The 19,690-nt window shown below is 42.8% G+C and overlaps 1 long non-coding RNA gene across 5 annotated transcripts in view; it reads right to left on the bottom strand.

Moving 5' to 3' along the window:
* Positions 1 to 16,967, bottom strand: part of LOC118244898 (uncharacterized) — a 127,267-nt gene extending 110,300 nt beyond the window's left edge. For 3 of the 5 annotated variants that reach the window (XR_004777693.2, XR_007707949.1, XR_004777691.2), the window contains exons 1-3: positions 9,287 to 9,872; positions 8,076 to 8,236; positions 5,488 to 5,581 (exon numbers count right to left, since the gene is read on the bottom strand). This is a non-coding gene — a long non-coding RNA (uncharacterized LOC118244898). Of the gene's footprint in view, positions 1 to 5,487; positions 5,582 to 8,075; positions 8,237 to 9,286; positions 9,873 to 16,556 lie in introns of those variants that run through there. The other 2 variants (XR_004777692.2, XR_007707948.1) reach the window with 2 other exon arrangements.
* Positions 16,968 to 19,690: the final 2,723 nt, after the last annotated feature.

Here is a 19,690-nt window from a genome sequence, read left to right as displayed (position 1 = left end):
GGTCATATCAGTGGGAAAGCTGGAGCAGAGTCGAGGAGCCTGTGGCTCATAAGCCTTAGGTTTAGTGGCACTAGAATGCCTTCACTGGATGCTGATAAAAAAAGCATGACAATATACCACAGACACACACCCTGTGAAGCAAGCCTATAGCAAGAACAGTATGCCCATCCTGTTCTAAGGAGCGTGGTAGAAGAGCCCCTCAAGCTGGCGTCCGCTCTGCTGGTTCTGAAGCAGAAGGCAGTACTGTTATATCCCACGTCTTCTTGGGGAAAAGAAAACAACCTGCTGTGCCACCTTTCAGGGCCATCAAGTATGCTCCTTGCACAGCTTTTCAGCCTTGTCTAGTGTAAGCCCAGCTTGGTTTATGTCTATTTGCAGGTGATGGGTTTAGAGTGTGGTGAACCCCAAAGCCTTCTTACAGAAAGGAGCCCCAATGGCACATTATTAGCTAATCCATGGACCATCAAAATCACCTAACTTTTTTCTTGAGTATTTCCAGCAGCTCTGAGCTGAATTCGCTTAGCACTCTGTCTCAAAGTAGAGAACCCCAGCTGAGGAAGCAGCCTATTGCCCTCCCTCATTTTCCCCCTTCCAAAAAAATAATATCATCACAGTGGACTGAGACAGAGCTGTGTGTCCCTATGGGAACTGGAATTCACTGGGTCTCTTGCTGAGGCCATTTATCAGCATCAGCTCTAAGGAGCAAAGCCTGAGAATTTTTCTCAGAACAAGTTGGAAAACTATGAGAAATCGAGGGGGGGAGAACAGTCAAAAAACACTAACTGCTTTTCCTGCAAGTCCCAAAGAAAAGTTTGAGGCCACAGTTTATTTATCATTTGATTTTATTCAACCTTTACTATGGGAAATAATGAAGGGGAAAGCTAGAATTGCCTGGAATAGGCTCAGAGCCAAACTACACTACTGAGAAAAGAAAAAATAGGCAGAGTAGCCACGTGCACATGCAATTAATTCTGCCAATTCTTTACTTGACCACATCAATCCCCACCCTGTACACCCCAATTACTGCCTCACCCATTTCAGACCAGGAATTATGCTGTGCTGCTCCTCCAGCAACCCTGTGGGCTCAGCCCAGTTATCTGCTCCCCTCTTTCTTTAAGAATTCTCACTAATACCAAGAGCGAGTAGAAGACAATCAAGTCAAAAATCAGAGCTTCAGCTAATGGAAATCAGATAACCACCACCAGCATTAAAGGCTGTGCTGGGGCTCTACCCTACAGCACACCTCTTCATGTGACAAGATACAGGGAGGAGGGGCCTGTGGTTATTTTCTAAGCCCCCATCAGTTTGCCTCGACATCCATCAGCACTTCCCCAAATATTCCTTCACCCTGTCTCAATTCCCCTTTTCTTACTATTTCTTCTATCTCCAGCAGCATTTATAAGAGGCCTTCTGTCCCCTCAACTCTTCACCCCATAGAAGACTCCTTCTCACTGCTTCTCCTGTGGGTGTCGGGGAAAGGAAGGTGTGCTTCAGGTTCTCCTCCTGCTTTGGTCTCACCCTGTGGGAGAATTTTAGACATTTCCAAGAAAAAAATCTGTGCAACAGAAGACTGAATGGTAAACATCCTATTGTGGCCCAGCTGCCATTATTATTCTATATTCCATGTAACATATGAACAAAACAAAAAAACAAACAACATCTAGGAACAAGAAAAGAACACCCTGAAATCAGAGCTTAAGTAATAATATTATAAGGAAATAGGTAAGTCTCCTCTTCTGGAAGTGTAGGTTTTAATAATTTACAGATGGAAAATATGAATATCCCTCTGCATATTATTTTCCTCACTGCATTTTACTTGACAGCTCAAAAACTTGTAGCAGGAAGACAGCCATATAATTGCAGGGGTCAGTTCAAAGTCTTGTGCTTTGCAGATCATCTGGTGTTTGACCTACACACAACTGAAAGCCTTGGCAAGAACATCAGCCTATGATTTTTAAGATCTGTTAATGAAATCAGTATCTTTGTGACCACTGTGCACATACACATGACACTTAAGTGTAATGTATATGTCTATACATACAGTTCAGGTCCTATCAGGAATTAAGTTCCAGCTGATACCATCCATAAGCAACAGCAGCAAGAAGCTGAGATTCCTACACTGACCAAACACAAGTCTAAGTGACAGCTCAGGTTAATGAGCTGACACATGTTAGGCATTTCACTGAGGTTTTAAGTAGAATACAGTAATTAACAGGTCAGGCAGCCTGAAGCACACAGTTATGGCAGCTCAGCTAGCCTGAGATAAACAGGTAAATGGTGATAACCTGATCACCTGTCTGAGCCAGAAGGTGTCCCAATCTGGCTCCCCAGGCATGATTTGTATGACTATGAATTGAATTTGATCTCCCTGTGATCCTTGCCTAGCAAGGCAACAAGGGCATTATTTATGATGCTCATGTAGAGAGAGCATCTACATCTGTAACCATCACCTCTCAGTCTGCTTCAGGCACATACAGCTGATGCAGGCCACTCAGCTCTCCAGGGGCCTGGGATCACACGTGATTGTCAGCCAAAAGATGTTGTGTTTTTCTGCCTACATGAGCCAGTGCTCTGCTCCTGCCAACAGCCATTCTTGTTTATTCTATATGTCTGTTTTTCTTGGCACTTCATGTTGTAGTGTTTAAGAGCCAGCAAGGCACAAGCAGTTGGAGGGATCAACTCATTTCATTAAAGTGCTCAAATAGACAGCAGGTGGGTAATAGCTTTTGGTCAAAAGCTATGCTAAGGCAACACTGAAAATGAAGGCTTGATGACCAGCTACAGAACTTGAAGTGCCCAGTTGCCAATCAAGACAGATTTAAAGAAACCTAAATCTTAAAAAGCAATCTTCCCAGGCACTGGAGAAATTCAGACCACACTGGGGATTCAGGATTCACATTGTGACTCATCCTAGGTGACACGGTATACTTTTATTCACTTACTTTCCTCATAAACAATCACTTCATGTTTCAGGATAAACATCTGTCAGGAAATAGATCATATCCTATAGGAACAGAAGGAGGAAACTAAGCTTTGTTCATGAAATGCTAAGAATGTACTTTTAATGACAGGGGCCTGGGGCAGTTTCCCATAATTAGTTTACAGGAATATGTCAGAAAGGCTCTGGCAGGCTACTCAGTGCTCATAAATCTGCATGATTGTGAAGTGTTGCAGGGTCCCTTCAAAGGGACTGGACCAGAGGCAAAAATAGCAGGATGCCCTTCATGTGGTAATCCCAGCCTCTGCATACCAGGAGGTATCAGGAATCTTAATGAGGAATCCACTCTCTGGAGAGTTTTACTTCTAATCTACACCACAGGCGAGAGGGGAATGAAAGAGGGAAGTAAATAAACAGAAGTAAGTGTGCTCACATTCTTTGACAGAGCCAAAATGCACTTCCAGAGTCTTTAATGTTCCCTCATTGCTGACCAGCCATGACCCTGTAAGACAGAACTCAATATATTCATCATCAGAAATAAGGCCAAGTTCCCAGGCAAAGTTAAATGCATCTCCACTGGTGTCACCTGCACTGTCTGTTCAGAAAGAGACCTGCTTCAGTGAGGCAGACTCACCCTTAATCAGGCTTGCAGCACTTAAACTGTTTGTATAGGAAAGAATAGCAGCTGCTTGTATGCCTGGGAGGCAGAGGCTGGCTTCACCTCCAGGAGAGGCTGTTTTTGTCCTAGTCAGTAGGATTCCATTGGGTTTGGAATGTAAAAATGGTTTCTTCCCATGAAGGTATGAACACCCATATAGCAAATTTAAGATGACAAAAAATGCATTGATTCCACTTAAAACAGGCAAACAAAAACCAACTAACCCTCCCAAGTGCTTTTTTTTTTTTTTTTTTTAAGTTGCCCACCTTAATATATAAGGGAGTACCAGTCATTTTTACTGCTGACTGCCCTTACAGCCCCTCAACATGCCTCCTCTGTCCGCCTCCCAAAAAGCCATGAAAACATTTCCTTATTCCCTGTGTGCCATTTCCTCAGACTGAAAACTAGCAAATCAGGACTGAGGAATGAACTATATTGAAACAGTAATATAAGTACTACTATCTCTCAGTAATTTCCTTCAAACCTTGAATCCAAGGGCCTTAAGAAATTTCACACAATCCTGATTTTGTATGACAAGTGCAATTCCCCTTTTCAAAGGGAGGGGAACTAAGCCAGAAAGTGAAAGACAGCCTCCTAAAATCCTGATTTGTGTTTTAAACCAGAAAAGGATTATTGTGGGAAAAGTTTTTCAGTGCCCCACTCTGCAAGTTAACACTGAGAAAATTAAGTGTTCCAGAAACGGAGCACTTGTATGAGAAATCATATTTCCAAGCTATTTAACAATTATTCTCCTTAAATTAGGAGTCACATGTTTCTTAGCATTAAAAGCAAAGTGTTTTTCAAATTTCCAGGCAGGATTATTTACTTCATTCTTACATCCAAGTCAAAATACACATTCCCTTCATCAACTGGATCAGCTGGTACCATTCATCCATTTTTAGTCATGAAACCATTCCCCCCCCATTCTTGTAAGCTAGCAGAGTCCCTGTGCTTTTGGGGAGTATAGTGTGACACAGGACAAGGAGAGTAATGTAAGTGTATTCAGTGAAATTCAAGGATGAAAATCCTCCCGCAGAACTCCTCTTGAAATAGAGAGAACAAAGATTGTGCTTCAGAAAGTCTGTTTAGAACATATAGAAAACATATGATTTTAACTCCATTTTGGAAGCTTTTATCCAGAAGTAACACAACCTGTGCACACAAGGGAGAGTCAAGCCTCTTTTAATCTTTCATTTCCATAGAAATTGTCATAGTTCGGTCAGTGAGAGACCTTGAGACCATCCCACTGATTCAGGAGAGGAATCTATGTCAGGCTCAACAATATTACCTACCCTTCTCTTCCACCATTTTTGCCTTCCCTAAAATGAAAATACTTCCACTTTATAAAGCACTTAGAAAGTTACAGGGAAAAAGAAGGGAAAAACAAAACAAAACAAACAACCTGAAAGACAGTGAACCATCATCCAGATCACTTACCACTATGTAGACTCAAGGACATCAAGAACTGATACCTAAGGCAATGTCTGCTGAAGCTAACAGAAGGATTCCTCTTTCAACCTAAGCTGAAGGAAGTATCTAATATTTTGCACTTACCCCCACCTAAGGGCAACTAAAGCTTAAATAATCTCAGTGATCCACTATCTTTAATTCTCATTATAGGAGGAATGGCAGGGCCCAGCTGGGAAAAGCAGTCTGCTAACTTCTCACCAGCTGGCAACAATCAGGAACTAAGTGCATGGAAGGAGTGAGTGCTTCACTTCAGACACTTGAATGAAGTAATGTTTTACAGTGCTAATGTAAATACAGTTCAATAGAGAGGATGCTGGCAGGAAGCCACTGTAAGGACATAAATTCGTGGTGCTGGAAGACCAGCTTGGCTTGGCCTGCTGAAGTAGTTCACAAAGCAATCCAGCATTTCATATAAACAAACTTTTTACCCAGGTAGTAAACCAAGAGGAAGGCTGGATCTATCAAATGTCATGATTTCACAGATGGTTCCATTTCCTCCACAGCTCACACCTGTCCTGAAAAACAAGTGAAATGAAAGAGGTTCTCAGATATGTCTGAGTTATTTCAGCTAGACAAGTCAGCTGAACAGCACACAAAGCAAATGAGAAACTATTCTCTTCTTGCTCATTCTCACTTGCATCACACAAGATAGTAATTTATACTGTCCCCAGATCAGGAGATTTGGGCTGTGAATATGTATCCTTAGTGGCTTTTCCAAAGGGGAGGAGCTCTCCAACTGTTGCTCAAAAGAGAAGCTATTGAATCTTCTTGGATTATCACTTACTGGCATTTCTCTAGCCCTGCTGTTTGCCTCTTGCAAGCTCTTTATAAATGCTAAGTCTGATAAATGCTTGGGAATTCATCCAGTGCCCAGTTCAACTGTCACAGGAAGAGCACTGGAGGTGGCTGATGGCTGTAGGTATGTGTGCTCACTGGCCTCTGCCAACAGGCTGATGAGGACAGTCTGAACACAATTAAAACACCACAGAGGGGGTTCACTTTTTTAGTCCTGGTAAATCAAGTAGCTATCTTCCAACATCATTAACAAATTATGCCGTTGTTGACTCAGTGCAGGCCCTCAGTTTTCCTCACTGCCTGTAGGCTGCTGTTGAACCCTGTAAGTTTCAAGAGGTGTAAGGCTATCCCTTGCAGGCTTTCAGTTTCCTTCTTTGATACTTGTGAGACTGTATGTTTCTACTTGTGATTTCACTTCAACTTTCCATCACCTATCTCCTGTACTTTGTCCTCATACTGAACTAGTGTGGTGGCAGGGCCCATGGCAATTGTTTTCCCTTCCCTTGGGTTCTGCTGTCATATTTCAGACACCTCCATAGCACTGCCCTACTTCCCAATGGTGAGCAATACTCATGCACATCACCTCTAAATAACAATGTGTCTTGTCCTAGGGGTTTCTTATCTACATCATTCCCTGTTTTTAACAATATCATTCAGAAGGGGGTTACTGTGACTCATCAGTATGAGATCTCATTACTTGCTAATCCTAGGTTTATGAGTTTTTGGGATCCCACTGTTTGTGCCTGGATATGCAAAATGACTGGGATGCCAGTGGTGGTTAATTCTGACAACTGCGTTGATGGCAGTAAGATGGCTGGTAGTCACGCTCAGCAGAGTGTGTACAAGGAAAGTCTTTATCTCTGTTTAAATTACCTCTTCAACATCAGTCACTAGCCCACATTCCGGACATGTAATCTGCTTTTTAGCCTAGGTTCCTTGGACAGACCTCACCCTTCCGACAGAAAGTAATCTAAACCCTAGACTACACTCCCAGGGAACCAGGCTTCCTTAGCTTCAGTGCCAGGCTGGTTCTCTTTCTTCCTGGAGCATCTATTCTATCAGAGATAAAAAGGGCTGAATTTCCCCCAAAACAAACCTACTGTAAGTATCTAAGTGGTGTGTCTTACTTTCTATTTATATATTGCTTTCAGCACTGTACATACTGGTCCATGCACACTCAGTCAATCTCTGTCCTGCTTCCTTCAGCTCGAACCAGTGCATGAACTGTGTACAAGCAGCTACTATGGTTTTGTTTCCTACCCTGAAGAGTTCTGCTCATGTTGATATTTCACAGCATTTTTGTTAGAGTTAGTTTTGGGCTGTCACAGAATATTAAGCTGGAACCACATGTTCCTCAAACCATCCTGCCTTTAATTAGAACTGAAGAGCTATCTGTGGCCACCAGGGCTGCATATTGTAACATAATGTAACTGTACATTCCTTCTTCCAGTTCTGGTTTTGGGGAAGAAAACAAATCCTCTCAAATTGTCTGTGGTCACAGAGCTCTGTAGACATTGCCAACACCCACCCCAATATTTTACATATATCCTGACATCCCCTGGGTGAAAGTGTTTACACATCTGGCTGGGCAGAAACCAAGGTATTTCACAGGAAAATGTAGCAAGCTGTTGATGTACAGAGGACACCTGCAATGTAGCATGCCCTGCCTGCTCTGTAGGATGATATCTGTGACATTTGAGATCAGGATGAAAGCTGCTGGTGCAGGGCCTCTGCTTACATTTGGAATTCACATAGTGCAGTGCAAAGCCCTTGTTCTCACCTCAGACTCTAATTGTACTCCTGAGCTATATAATAATCTCCATAAGCATTTATGCAGACTCCAAAGTATGACATGATACAGGCACTTTTACCACTAATATGATCCTGTCTCTCTGATATGATTTTTGGGAGCCTGCACTTGACTCAAGAAGCAGGACAGGGTTTTATGTAAGGCAGAATGTAATGAATTACTAGCAACTTTGGATAGCTAATTAGAGAAGCCATCACAAAGGGCCTGGATTTCCCAGAAGTACTAGGTTCCCAGCCTGATTGGACACAAACATCTTTGATAACACATTTCAGGTACAATAAATGAATGAGGAAAACATACCCAAAGCATTTCTGCAGTTTGCAGACCCAGTCCAAATAAATGTGAGCTCCTTCTGAAGTCATTCACTTAAGTCAGCTTTCCAACACACTCCTTCTCTTACTCACCAGAACATCCAATTTGCCAACAGCTGAGACTAAAACTCTTGACTTGGAGGCTCAGGCTTCTCACATCTGGGACTGTCATTACCATCTTAGATATGGTGGAAGGGAGGTGACAATGGATACTGCAGGCAGTGATTTAAGATGTGGTCATTGCAGAGGTGGAACTGAATGGAAGAGAAAATTAATTTACTAACCAGTCATGTACAAACACACCCCAAAAAAGAGCTGTTTACATCCACCATCTCTTCAAACAAAGAAGCTATTTATTTTTCTGATTTAAAATCAGGACATTGGGCATTTTCTCCTTAAAAAGGTCGAACCAGCAGTGCAGTCACTCACAAGCAAATTTAAATTCCAATCTCCCAGCCTCAGGAGGGGGACTGAGAGAGAGAGAAAAAAAAAAGAAGGGGGTCAAGACTCATGGAAGAAAGGGAGAATGGTCAATGCATTCAGGAACAATGGCATGTGTGGAGACTTAAAACAGTGGGGCATGTACAGCTACATTTAGAACCAGAGGAAGAGGAAAATGGCCAAGGTAGAAGGGAAGGTGCTGAGAAGGGAAGGTTTAATGGTGGATTGTAATTTGTATCCTTCATTCTGCTGTGAACTGCTCTTTGAGACCACTTTGCCTAGAAACTGCCTGCTAGCTTTGAAGCTTGTCCTCTGCCCTCCCAACCGCTTTCCTAATGTGATCTTGGATCTTCATTCTTTTTGGTTTTCCGGTTCTGTGCACAGCTGCTTGCCAGGTTTGCTAAACTCCAAAAACCTTTCCTGACACCAGGGCTGCAGTCACTACAATCCATGCACCATGCTCAGGAAATGGGAGCAGGATACTTGTGAGTTGACTTTTGTTATACATTCAGCAGACAAACCCACAGCTAAGGCTGTGCATTCTATGGGATGGAAAAATGGCATGAATGAGAATCCTATTTTTTGTGGCTAAGGACAGGAAAGGCAGAAATACACAGATGAGGTGATGAGAGGCCCACTAGTAGCAGCAACAGAAAAAAAAAAAAAGATTTTAAAAAATGAATCATACATTCCAGGGTTCAAAATATGCAGTGTTCTAAGACTGGCTGCTTTTAACAGGACGTTATAGCTATGCATTTTACATTTGAAGTGACAGATCTTGTGCTGTATGCTTAGGAAGCTCTCCAAGGTAATACACAAGACTGCAGGAACATCCAGATGTTTCTTCACATAGTTTCTCCCACCTCTGCATAGTCCATTGCTTATTAACTAGAAGAGCTGTCAAGAGATGCATCCACTTTCAAGAACAACAGCTCCGAGTCCGTGTCCTGTGCAGACAGAAAGGGAAGGGGAGCTGACACTGCTGGTGACTGTTACCAAAAGAGTGACATATCAAACCACTGAAATTTCCTGCACTTTTTTGTCTCTGTGTCTGCAAACTGGGGCTACCATAAAGGCTGTCATGAGGCACGTATTTCAAAAATGCCTTGAAGCTACTGATAGCAGAGGTCTGGATACTGCTAAATGTCAGCTTTCAGTTCTAGGATCTCAAATAGGAAATAATAGAAATAGACAACGTTATCCTCTAAGATAGGCCACAATGTGTGAAACAGAAAAAAAATAGCATTGCCACAACAGCCCCTTTGTGAATGGCGCGACAGGGACTGAGGCTTGTATTTATATGGGTCTGCACAGATCCCCATAAAAACACTGGCCTGAGATGGGTCAGTGAATGTACTAAATGAAGGCAGTATGGCATTGTTCTGCATTGTCCCACTAATGCCAAGAAAAACACTTAGCAAGGCCTAGTCACATGTATTTCTGACCTGCTAGATAGCGTGTTATTACACTTGCTTCCTGGAAAAACAGAAAGGGAACTTACTTTCTACAGAACTGGAGTTGTGGTTGAGATTTTGCAAGTAATATGGGCTTGCCGCACAAATAGGGCTTCTTGTCACCCCTGCATCACACCCTCCGAGCTTCTGTTGAAACTAGAGGCTGCCTTCTAGGGGCACCCAGCTCATAGCAGGGTTGAGGGAGAGCTCCCCTGGGCTGAGCCCCTTAATGGCTCTGTCCTCCTCTGGCTGTAGCGTCAGCTAGCGAGGGGGATGAGGGAAGAGACGTCTGTTTCAGATTAAGGGATCAGTCCAAAATGTTCTGTTCAATGCAAAAAAAAAAAAAAAACACACCACAGTGTCACCGTGAAACAGCCAGAACCCTTCAAAAGGGAAAGGATGGGAAGAATACAGTAGATGGCAAAGTAACTTCTTGTTATGACCTGTCCAAGGATGGCACGTGGGGAACCACAGTAAGAACAGTCATTAGAAAGGGTGTTAATTAAGTACCAAGCTTGCTGCAGAATAATAAGGGCTTCACCATTCCTCAGCATTATTACATTTTTCAAACATAAGGTTTTCATTAATCTTTAAGTAGAGAAAGAATTGTCGGTTCCAAAGTAAAAAAAAAAAAAAAATCCAGCAATAATTCAACATTTTCCAAAATATTAAAGTTAGAAAAGTGTGGGGAAAAAATGATTTGTGCCTTTTTAGACAGCTAAGAATTATAGAAGGAGGTTATTGGCTTTTCTGGATTCTGTATCACTCTTTTCCCCTATCATTCCTCACAGACTTACAAAACTTGGAAGCTTACTATGCAGCAGGCTCATCAAATGGTGAACACATCAGTAACTTCTCAGCAAGACTTCAGTTTTAGTAGGCCTCTGATTAAGGGAAAGATATTTTTGTTTTGCTCAAAAGGAAGAGCACAGATACAATTTACATATTATGTTTATTTGGAGGCTATTTTTCATGAAACATAAATGGAGCTGGTTTTTTTTACTGATATTAAATGCAGAGGGACATTTGTGTATCATGAGGCCTCACGCCAAGACCTGAAGCTGGGGTGGGACTGTGAGTGCCAGCCAAACTTCAACACTGCCTGGGAACAAGTTATTGCTTCAGTAGATGTTTTTATTCTTCATTTAGAATAAGAAAACAGCTCACATCCTATAGATCAAATGCCCCATTCATTTGTCACTGTTTTTAAATGTAAACATTTATTTTTCTTGCAAAACCATTGCCTGTTCAATTCACTGCAATAAATCAGATAAAAGCAAGAGTTTGAGTGGGTTTGAGGCATCCATACGTGTCACTAGATGGCGGTGCAAAACAGTTATGGTATAGCTTAGTGGCAAATCACAAGGGTGTGAAGCTTGCTATAGGCTGCTGTCGGAGAACCTGCTTATGCATCCACATTCCCATCCAGAGATGCTCGAAGAGCAGTGCTCTGAAGAGACAGGCTACACAACCGACAGACATGAACACAGAAAACACCAGTTTTCTTCCTCTACAGCAGCCCCTACACACTGCTCTCGCAGGTGTAGTGAGAGCCTCATTCATACCTGGCTAATCCGCTGAAACCAGGGGCAGTGGCAAAGTTGGGGCTGTTTCCGTACTGAATGCGGCCCTGACTTAAGAGATCTGTCGGGCACACTTCCAGCTTCAAGCAGATGACTGGCTCACTGTCTTCCCTTAAAGCCTGTGGTGTAGCTGAGCATCAGAGTATGTTTCTAAAAATGATACGGGGAGGTGTTATGGCTATTAATATTTGAGATCGGCTCATCAGACTTTAGCAGTTAAAAACAAAATAAAAGCTGAGAGTTAGCTTGCCACCCCGCTGGGAGCTCTGGGAATCAAGCCAGTTATCCCATCTCCCACTTTACCCAGACCAGTGCTCTCAGCTGTGTTCAGCTCTGAATTATAACCCTGCTGCCACTCGCCTTCCAGTCTGCCTTCAGTTATGGCTGTGTAGCCACACCAGCAGCGTTAGGATTGGCAGAGCTGAGAGGTGAGGACAATTCGGCTGGGCCTTTGCAGTTCAGCTAACAAGTCTGGCGATGATGTGTGAGCCGGATCAGCTCTCTCCCCTAGAGCTGTACCCGTTCTAAAATCAGAAGGTGGTCTTCTAACATACTGGGGAAGCAGCACTGGAGGCTCCAAAGGTCTCACCTTTACGTAGGGTCGCGAAGCATGTTAAACTGGGGTGGGAGCTTCCTATTTTACTTCTTTCTGCACGGGATGTGTGTATGTATCCAGTATGCTCCAGGACTGGAATGCCCAAACCAGATAGTGCAGGTGCAAAAGGCTGATAGGGCCCTCCAGGACTTATTGCCCTGCCCACAAGATGTTCTCCGGTGCTCTGCCCAGCCCAGATTTAAGTGACTCGAGCACTGTGAGCTCTTGCCATTGCCCTTGGGAAGTCACTTGCAAAGTTTTAATACATCATTTCCCTTGGCCTCATATGTCTCACCCTAGACTTGCCTTTGTCCAGTGATCTTATCGCCCTAGCCTTCCCTGTAAAAAATCTGCTCTCTGGTTCTTTATATCACAGCTCACTTTGGCTTGTCATTTGCCCAGGCTTAATGTATCTACTTCTTTCACTCTCTCCTCATCAGTCAGTCTCTCAGTCTCTCAATCACTCCTGCGTTCTTCTCAAAGAGACTTAAATCTCCCCCTCTATAAATAGTTCTGGTTGGTGTTCCAGTCTGCTGTTGATCTTTCCATTACCAAAACTTCTTGTCATTTTATAGCCCGCTCTCTGCTGTGCATGATGGCATGCAGATGCTAGTCATACAGATGTTAGACATTTTTGGCTACCAGTACAGCAATAAAGAGCTATTTTTCTAACACATAAACTTGAGATCTTGCCTTAAATGAACTAAGTAATGGAGAGTCAGTTCTGTACTGGGTTTCCTTTGCTTCTTGTTGCTGATAAGCAAAATCACATTTTGCCACTTTTATTTGGGGAAAAAAATACCCATTCTTCTCCTTCATATTGTTCTTTAAAAGCTCCCTAAAGCCTCTCCTTTACTAAGATATCCCCACACCACTGCCAATGAGCCAATTGATGTAACTTTGGCCAACAGTGTGCTAACACAGTGGCCTGGCACTCCTGCCTCCATTATATCATTGTTCCTTGAGCTCTTGCATCCATCTGTTTATATCCACCTACTGTCTTCAGCAGAGATTACCCTGAGGAAGAGCTTCTCTTGATGTTCCAGGTTCTTGATTGCAGGTACAATAGCATCCTGGCCCCAGCCAGGCTACAAATAGCTACCACGGACGAAATCATCAAGCTCTACTCCTTTAACTAATTCTTAGCAGTCAACAAGAATAAGCTTATATCAGATATACTAGTATATTTCCAAGGGTGAGATTAAGGGTAAATACTATTGGCATGTCAGTCACAGTTTAGTGTCAGACAACTATTAACAACAGATATTTGTAGACAGTTTTCAAGAGGGGAGGCAATGGTAGAGGTGTGAAACTAGTGCATTTCAGTAGGTAGTTTTTGATAAATTGCAATGTTGTTAGTCCATAATAGGATTTGGCTACTTTCTCTGGTTTTGTTTTTTTGGTTTGTTTTTGTGTGTGTGTGTGTGGTTTTTTTTTGTCTATTTTTTTCCTCTGGGAGGAATGGCAACTCTAATAACAGTAACACAAATGAGAAAACAGAGAATAGAGCCTGTGGAAAAGGAACTAAATGAACTTGATACCTGGTCATCTGCTTTGTATCCTGCAGAGATGTGACAGATCCCAAACAGTTTTGGAGAACACAGATACGTGACTTCCTGTTTCTGGGGATCAGAAAATCATGCACTATGGGAGCTGAAGCAAGTTAGCTACTTTATAAGCACCAACATCTTGTAACCATTTAATATTAGCTGCCTCTGTAGAAAGGACACTGAAGAGAACTAGAGGCCCAAATACAGTGGCATTTCCAACAGCAGTAGGCATGTTGCACCAGATACTGTAATAGCTATAGGTGATTATCAGTGTAAATGAGACTTTCTTAACCCAATGGTATGACTCTCTAAGACACCTAAATCATGTTTCACCCATGCCTACATCACTGTACATTTTACGTTGACACTTAAAACAATCTCTTCTTGGTAGATAGTGGTTTTCAGTCCCTTGCTTTCCATTTTGAGTGCACACACACAAAAATTTGTACTTAGCTGTATGATGTCTGCTATATCTTGATTCTGCCAGTGCTGACACGTATGTGTAAAGCAACTTTAACAGTTCTGGTCATTTGTGTGTTAAAATTTCCATTGCTACTGGAAGAATCCCAGGTCACTTCCCCTCAGTGGAAGCAGGAGCTTGCTATAGTAATTATGGAAAAACTAACAACATCCAGACATGAAAATTTGGACCAATTATTTCACCTGGGATCTCTTTCACAACATATTTGCCTTCTCATTCCTTTCTCCTTCCTCTCTAGTTTTTGGACGGCTGTGATCCCCTTAAGTTTTCAGCTTAATCATATCCTATAAATATGGGCAAAACCCAGGAGTCTTCACTGAAGACATGAACTTTGCCCTTGATTTCAAGGCAGCTGGGTTCGTATATCAGGAACACATGTGGCTTATATACAAGCCTGTCTTTAACATGGAGATAAGAAAGCAAAACCAGCAAAAGAAATATCAGTCTTAATTGCGTATTTTTCTAAAGGAATCTGTTATACAGATTTTCCTCTTTTTTGTTTTGCTCGTTTGGGAGATTATGAATTGTCAGGGAACTTTTACCATTAATACAGCTCTCTGGGGTGAGACAACAGGGAAGTAAATGCACTTCTTTTGGTCTTCCAGGTTTGCTTTCTGCTTAGCAGCACAGGCCTCATGCCACTGCTTCTCCTGTGACTCAGCCCATTTGCTGCAACGAAATGTTGACAACATTGGACTGGCTTATCCTGCAGATTTAGAAAGAAGCTGTCTGGACTAGGAAGTCACTCTCTACTCACTCATTACATACAGAGGTACCAAACTCAATGGTAAGAACTGATTACACTATAGTAATATTGGTGCTTCTAGTTCATGGGCACTAAAATAAAGGTCTGCAACAATGATCTACAGGAGACGGGCAGCGACAGTTTGCCTCTGAATGCTTAAAACTAGGAATTTATCCCGTCTCTGTATATTGTAAGAGAATCAGATCCAAAAAATGAACCTTGAAATGCTCTCTAATATATACCCTATCAGATGTATCATTTCAGATGTGAGCCCCTACAGGAGTATAATCCAAGAACAGCAGCAATATATTAATAAAACATGCTTCAACCACATTTTTTTTTTCTGGCAGATACTACTTTGCACTGCAGCCTAAAATATATAATGAAATCCAGATCTCACTAGTTGCTGGAATGTCCTTTGTCAATAACTGTGAAAAATGTCTCTCACCCTGCAGTGCGAAATTGAGCTGTGGAATTTATGTGCATAAGTTCTTCCACTCCTAAAATGCAATTAATCCTGAATGAAAATACTGACATTGATTGCGCATGGCAGAGACCACTCCCTACCTCTGCTGTATATCCTAATCCCTTCTGCACCTATTTTGTTTATGTGAATTTATTGCTTGTAAAGTAGGCTCAGCAACCTCAGAAACCCAGCTTGTTTCTAATTTTTTATTAAAAATTAATACCAGTATTACCAAACAGGAAAAAGATGGATATGTACATACCATATCAGAGACAGGATATCAGGGACCAGGATGCTTTCTTATTCTTTGCTTTATTTTGTTTTTCCCTAGTGAAACCAATTTAAGATTCAACTGCATTTTTAGTCTTTGGCTTTGTGGAAAACATCCACATGACACCAATTTGGGTTTGGTTCTGACCTGAGCTGAGTTTAGGTCACTGACCTAAAAAACCTACAAAATATATTTCCCAAATCCTTTGGACCAATGTCATGCCTAAGGACTTCTCACACCACTTTGCACCCTCTTCATATGTTTTCAGTTGAAAGCACCAGAATAGTCAGCATTGTTGTATTGCCAGCTGCTGACCACTTGACATAATTTCATGAATTATGGTTTAAGAACTAGCTGCCTACATCATTCTGCACATAGTTCTGCTTCCAGAAGTAGTGCAGGAAGATCACTGGATTTATGTCTCTGTACACTTGTGGAATGATGAGATTAAGCAAATTAGCAATTCAGCCCTTCTCCCAGGTGAGATTTTGCCCCTCCACAGCCACAGAAGGAAAATAAAATTATGCAAGGAAGCAGAAAGAACTGTATTTGCTAGTCAAACTGCATATCCAGGGCCTTCTCACAGCAAATGAACCTCTTAAAGGAGGCTATGGATGCCCATCCTGCTCTAAATGATTTTCACAACTTTTGACCCATTTTCTAAATATTTGAGTTTAAGCAGATCCTTATCCATTTCCTCTCTGTCTCTCAGAGTACTTCTCCAAGGTTTTCACTTTACATCTTCAAAAGGTCCATCTTTTTCTCCTGCATGGCTGGACATGGATGGTAGTAGACAGTAGTGCACAATCCCAGTTCAAGGACAGAAATTAAGAGCCCTGGGCTTCCAATGACTTGTACTCCTTTCCCCGATTTTTATGACCCCACCTACAGGCCCCTGTGAAGCCCTTGCTCACTTGATAGTCACAACGTCCACTGCAACGTGTACCCCCATCCTCTGCCACCCACCAAGGAAAGAATCCAAAAGTACCTGGTAGAGAAGATCTGGTTCAGCCCAGGGGAGGTGAAGGAGAGCCACAGGCTGTCACTGAGCTAGACACAGGAGTGCCTGATACCGCTTGCATAAAGGAAAAGGAGTGAATTCCCTAGAGATGAAATTCTGTAATGTTCCTCATAGCAAATAAAAAAAGAAAAGAGCCATGAGTGCCTGCAAGTGAGCATAAACAACCTGACAAAAAAAGAGTGGTGCATTATCTGTAAATGATAATATCTCCAGCTGTCACTTTCAGGCTTGAACTGTCTTCAGTCTGACCTGAAGCAAAGGGACAGGAACACTAAATTCTTGTTGTATTTTGGTGCCTTGCCTTGCTTTCCCTGCCCTTCTTTCCGTAAAGCCATACAATCACCAGGGAGATGAAACTTCAGGATATGTTTAAGGGATCCTTTGACTTAAAACCATAGGAGAATTTTAATCTTCTCCATTAGCGAGTAATAAATGTTAGAAGAAAAATGTACATGCAGCCATGTAACTAGTCATTTTTATATTCATCCACAAAGCATTCTGACACGTAATCACTGAGCACAGCCCTGTTTTGGAAAGCTCTTCTGTTGCTAAACTGTAGCTGAGCCTGGTTTTTAAACAGGATCCTCCTCCACTCCTACCCCTTCAATTTTTATAATCAAAACAAGTCTTAAAAAAAAAAAATCTTGGATTTAAATTACAGGGTGCAAGAAAAAAAAGTTTATAAACCAGAATATTTTAGGCTAGATAATGAGGCCCACAAATATGTGAGGCAAAACCTCCTCTGAATCAGCGGGCTCTGTTTTCTGGCAGAATCTCATTGAAGCTCCTCTACCCATGCAGAGAAGAGCTGAGCCTTCCCTGGTAGGTGGAGAAGCTGACTGTATTGCACAACAATTCCTACTTGATCTGCTTCCACATGTGCAAAGCCATAAGTGATTGCATTTGGACAAAATAGTTGTCAAAGAGATCAGACCTGGGAGCTCTGCATGAACTGAAGTCCTAGTGTTTGTGCAAAGAGAGAAGTTGCATAAGCACCAGTCTGCATCCTGCTTACATCTATTTCACACCACAAAGAGGAGCAGCAAATGCCAGGAGAGAATTTCCCCTCTGATCAGGAGGGCTGGCAGTTCCCCAGACAAAGAAAGGGAGAAGGAAAAAGAAAGCATGCTGGAGAAGAGGTGGCACGGCTCAATGTTCAGACCCATGCTAGCATAAAGTCCTGTTGTGCAGAGGTGCAAAGGTGGGATGAGAATCCTGGTCCTTGCACCTGATGAGTTCATGGCTGTGGCTGAATTCATTTAGCCCTGCAGGCGTGTGACCTGTGAGAGGTAACAAGCTGCACTTTGTGGGACAATCCTGAACCTCGGCATCACGAGATGCCAGCAGTACTTCTCTGTGGGGTTATACTGCTCCAAGAGAGGGAAGTTGGCCCCACTCATTGATTAGAGCTCGCAAAGTCTCCTTGTCCTACTCAGCCCAAGAAAGAAGGGGACAACTACTTCTGTGACTGACTGAATCCTACACATCAGCAGCTGCATCATTGAGAAAACAGTTGCAGCACGCTGCGATGGCTCTATGAATCCCACCAGTTTGTGATTAGGTAACGTAGTCTGCAAGGCCGGCAGATGGCAATCTTTGTATTCGTTTGCTCTCGTGCAGAGCATTTTCATCTCAGCATACATAACACCAGTTGCATCAGTCAGTTTGGGGTAGGATTTGTGTCATTCCTGGCCAGAAGATGTTTTGTTCTTCCTGGCTGACATTTCCATCCCAGATGTCAACCAGATGGAGAACAAGAAATGGGTCTATGTGAGAGCTTTCCTCTCACCAGGCAGCCCTGCAAACCGGACACGGAGAGGTGCTAAACTCAAGGTCACCTTGAGCACAGGCCAATAATAATACCCAGATATCAGAATTTCACTGCATCTCAAGTAAAGCTCAAACCTATGGGGCTGCAACTCTGTCAGTACCTTGGGAGGCTGAGCCTCAGTTTGAAATATTTAATTTTAAAGTCTATAATGTAAGTGTCATGTTGCATCGTCAGTTTCTAACAACATTGCTGGGGACTCCAAAGAAAAATGGATATTTAAAAAGTGAAGATCCAAATGGGACCACCCAATTTATCAAGAGTGCCCTTCTATTTCAGGAGCCCGATCTGACTAACCAGGCACTGCTCTTTTTATTATGGGTCACTGCTTTTTCAAGCCTCCCTGTATTGACTCCCTTTCCTGCTTCCATACCGGGGACCGCTGTTTACACTCTTAGTTGTTATTTCCCCAGCTGCTGGCTGGGTTACGACCCCAGTCACATCGCTAATAATAGCTTCTTCCCTCCTTAGGAAAGCAAGGAGCCAGCAGAGTTCAAGAAACCTGTCCCTTTTTTGAGGAGCAACGTCTGCTTCACAGGATTCAGACTTAGTTCTCTGTCCCCCCCACTGGCATCAGCGGGGGAACCTCCACCTGCAGATCTGCTTCCCAGCTCCCCAGCCCCACACGAGGCAGATGCTGGTCTTCCCAAGCCCCTTCCCTCCTTTCACCTTCCATGGAAGCAATTTCTCTTCCACTCTCTGGAGGACTGCCTGGAAGCCTACTGCAATGGAGAGCTTTTTGCTCCTCTGGCTCTTTCCCTCTTGCTGCCTTATTTCTCCAGGTTTTGTTGGACTGAGAACGCATCCTAATTCAGGAGGTAGCTGACTGTCCTGTTAATTCCTTACCAGCTGAAACAATGCAGTCATGTGCACACCCCTTCACACACGATATATATTTAATTCCAGTACCTAAAGCAGAATATAGGGAGACCCACAATACGGTTATTCTTAAACAGATAATATTTTCCCTTTGGGGACAGAGCATTAACTTTCACTTCCCCATTAAAACCGCCCTGAAGGCTACGAGGTCTGTACACTGCATTCCACCTTTCTCAGATTGCTAGTGTCAATTCAGTGGAATAAAGAATGGATTTCCCCAAGCCTCCAGAGAGCTGCACTCTTCAGGGGTGGGTGCCATTTTGCTCTCAAATTTCCCCTGGAGATGTGTCCATAGGGATCTCATCCCATCCTTTTGCCATGTCTTCCAGTCCACCTAAGAAGCTCTCTCAGATGCTTGATTTGAAGACTTTAAACAGCAGAAATCCACCACGTT

Source organism: Cygnus atratus, chromosome 1 (assembly GCF_013377495.2).
Source record: "Cygnus atratus isolate AKBS03 ecotype Queensland, Australia chromosome 1, CAtr_DNAZoo_HiC_assembly, whole genome shotgun sequence".
Taxonomy (NCBI): Eukaryota; Metazoa; Chordata; class Aves; order Anseriformes; family Anatidae; genus Cygnus; species Cygnus atratus.
The sequence above is the reverse complement of the archived record's forward strand: the minus strand, read 5'-3'. Positions and strand labels throughout refer to the sequence as shown.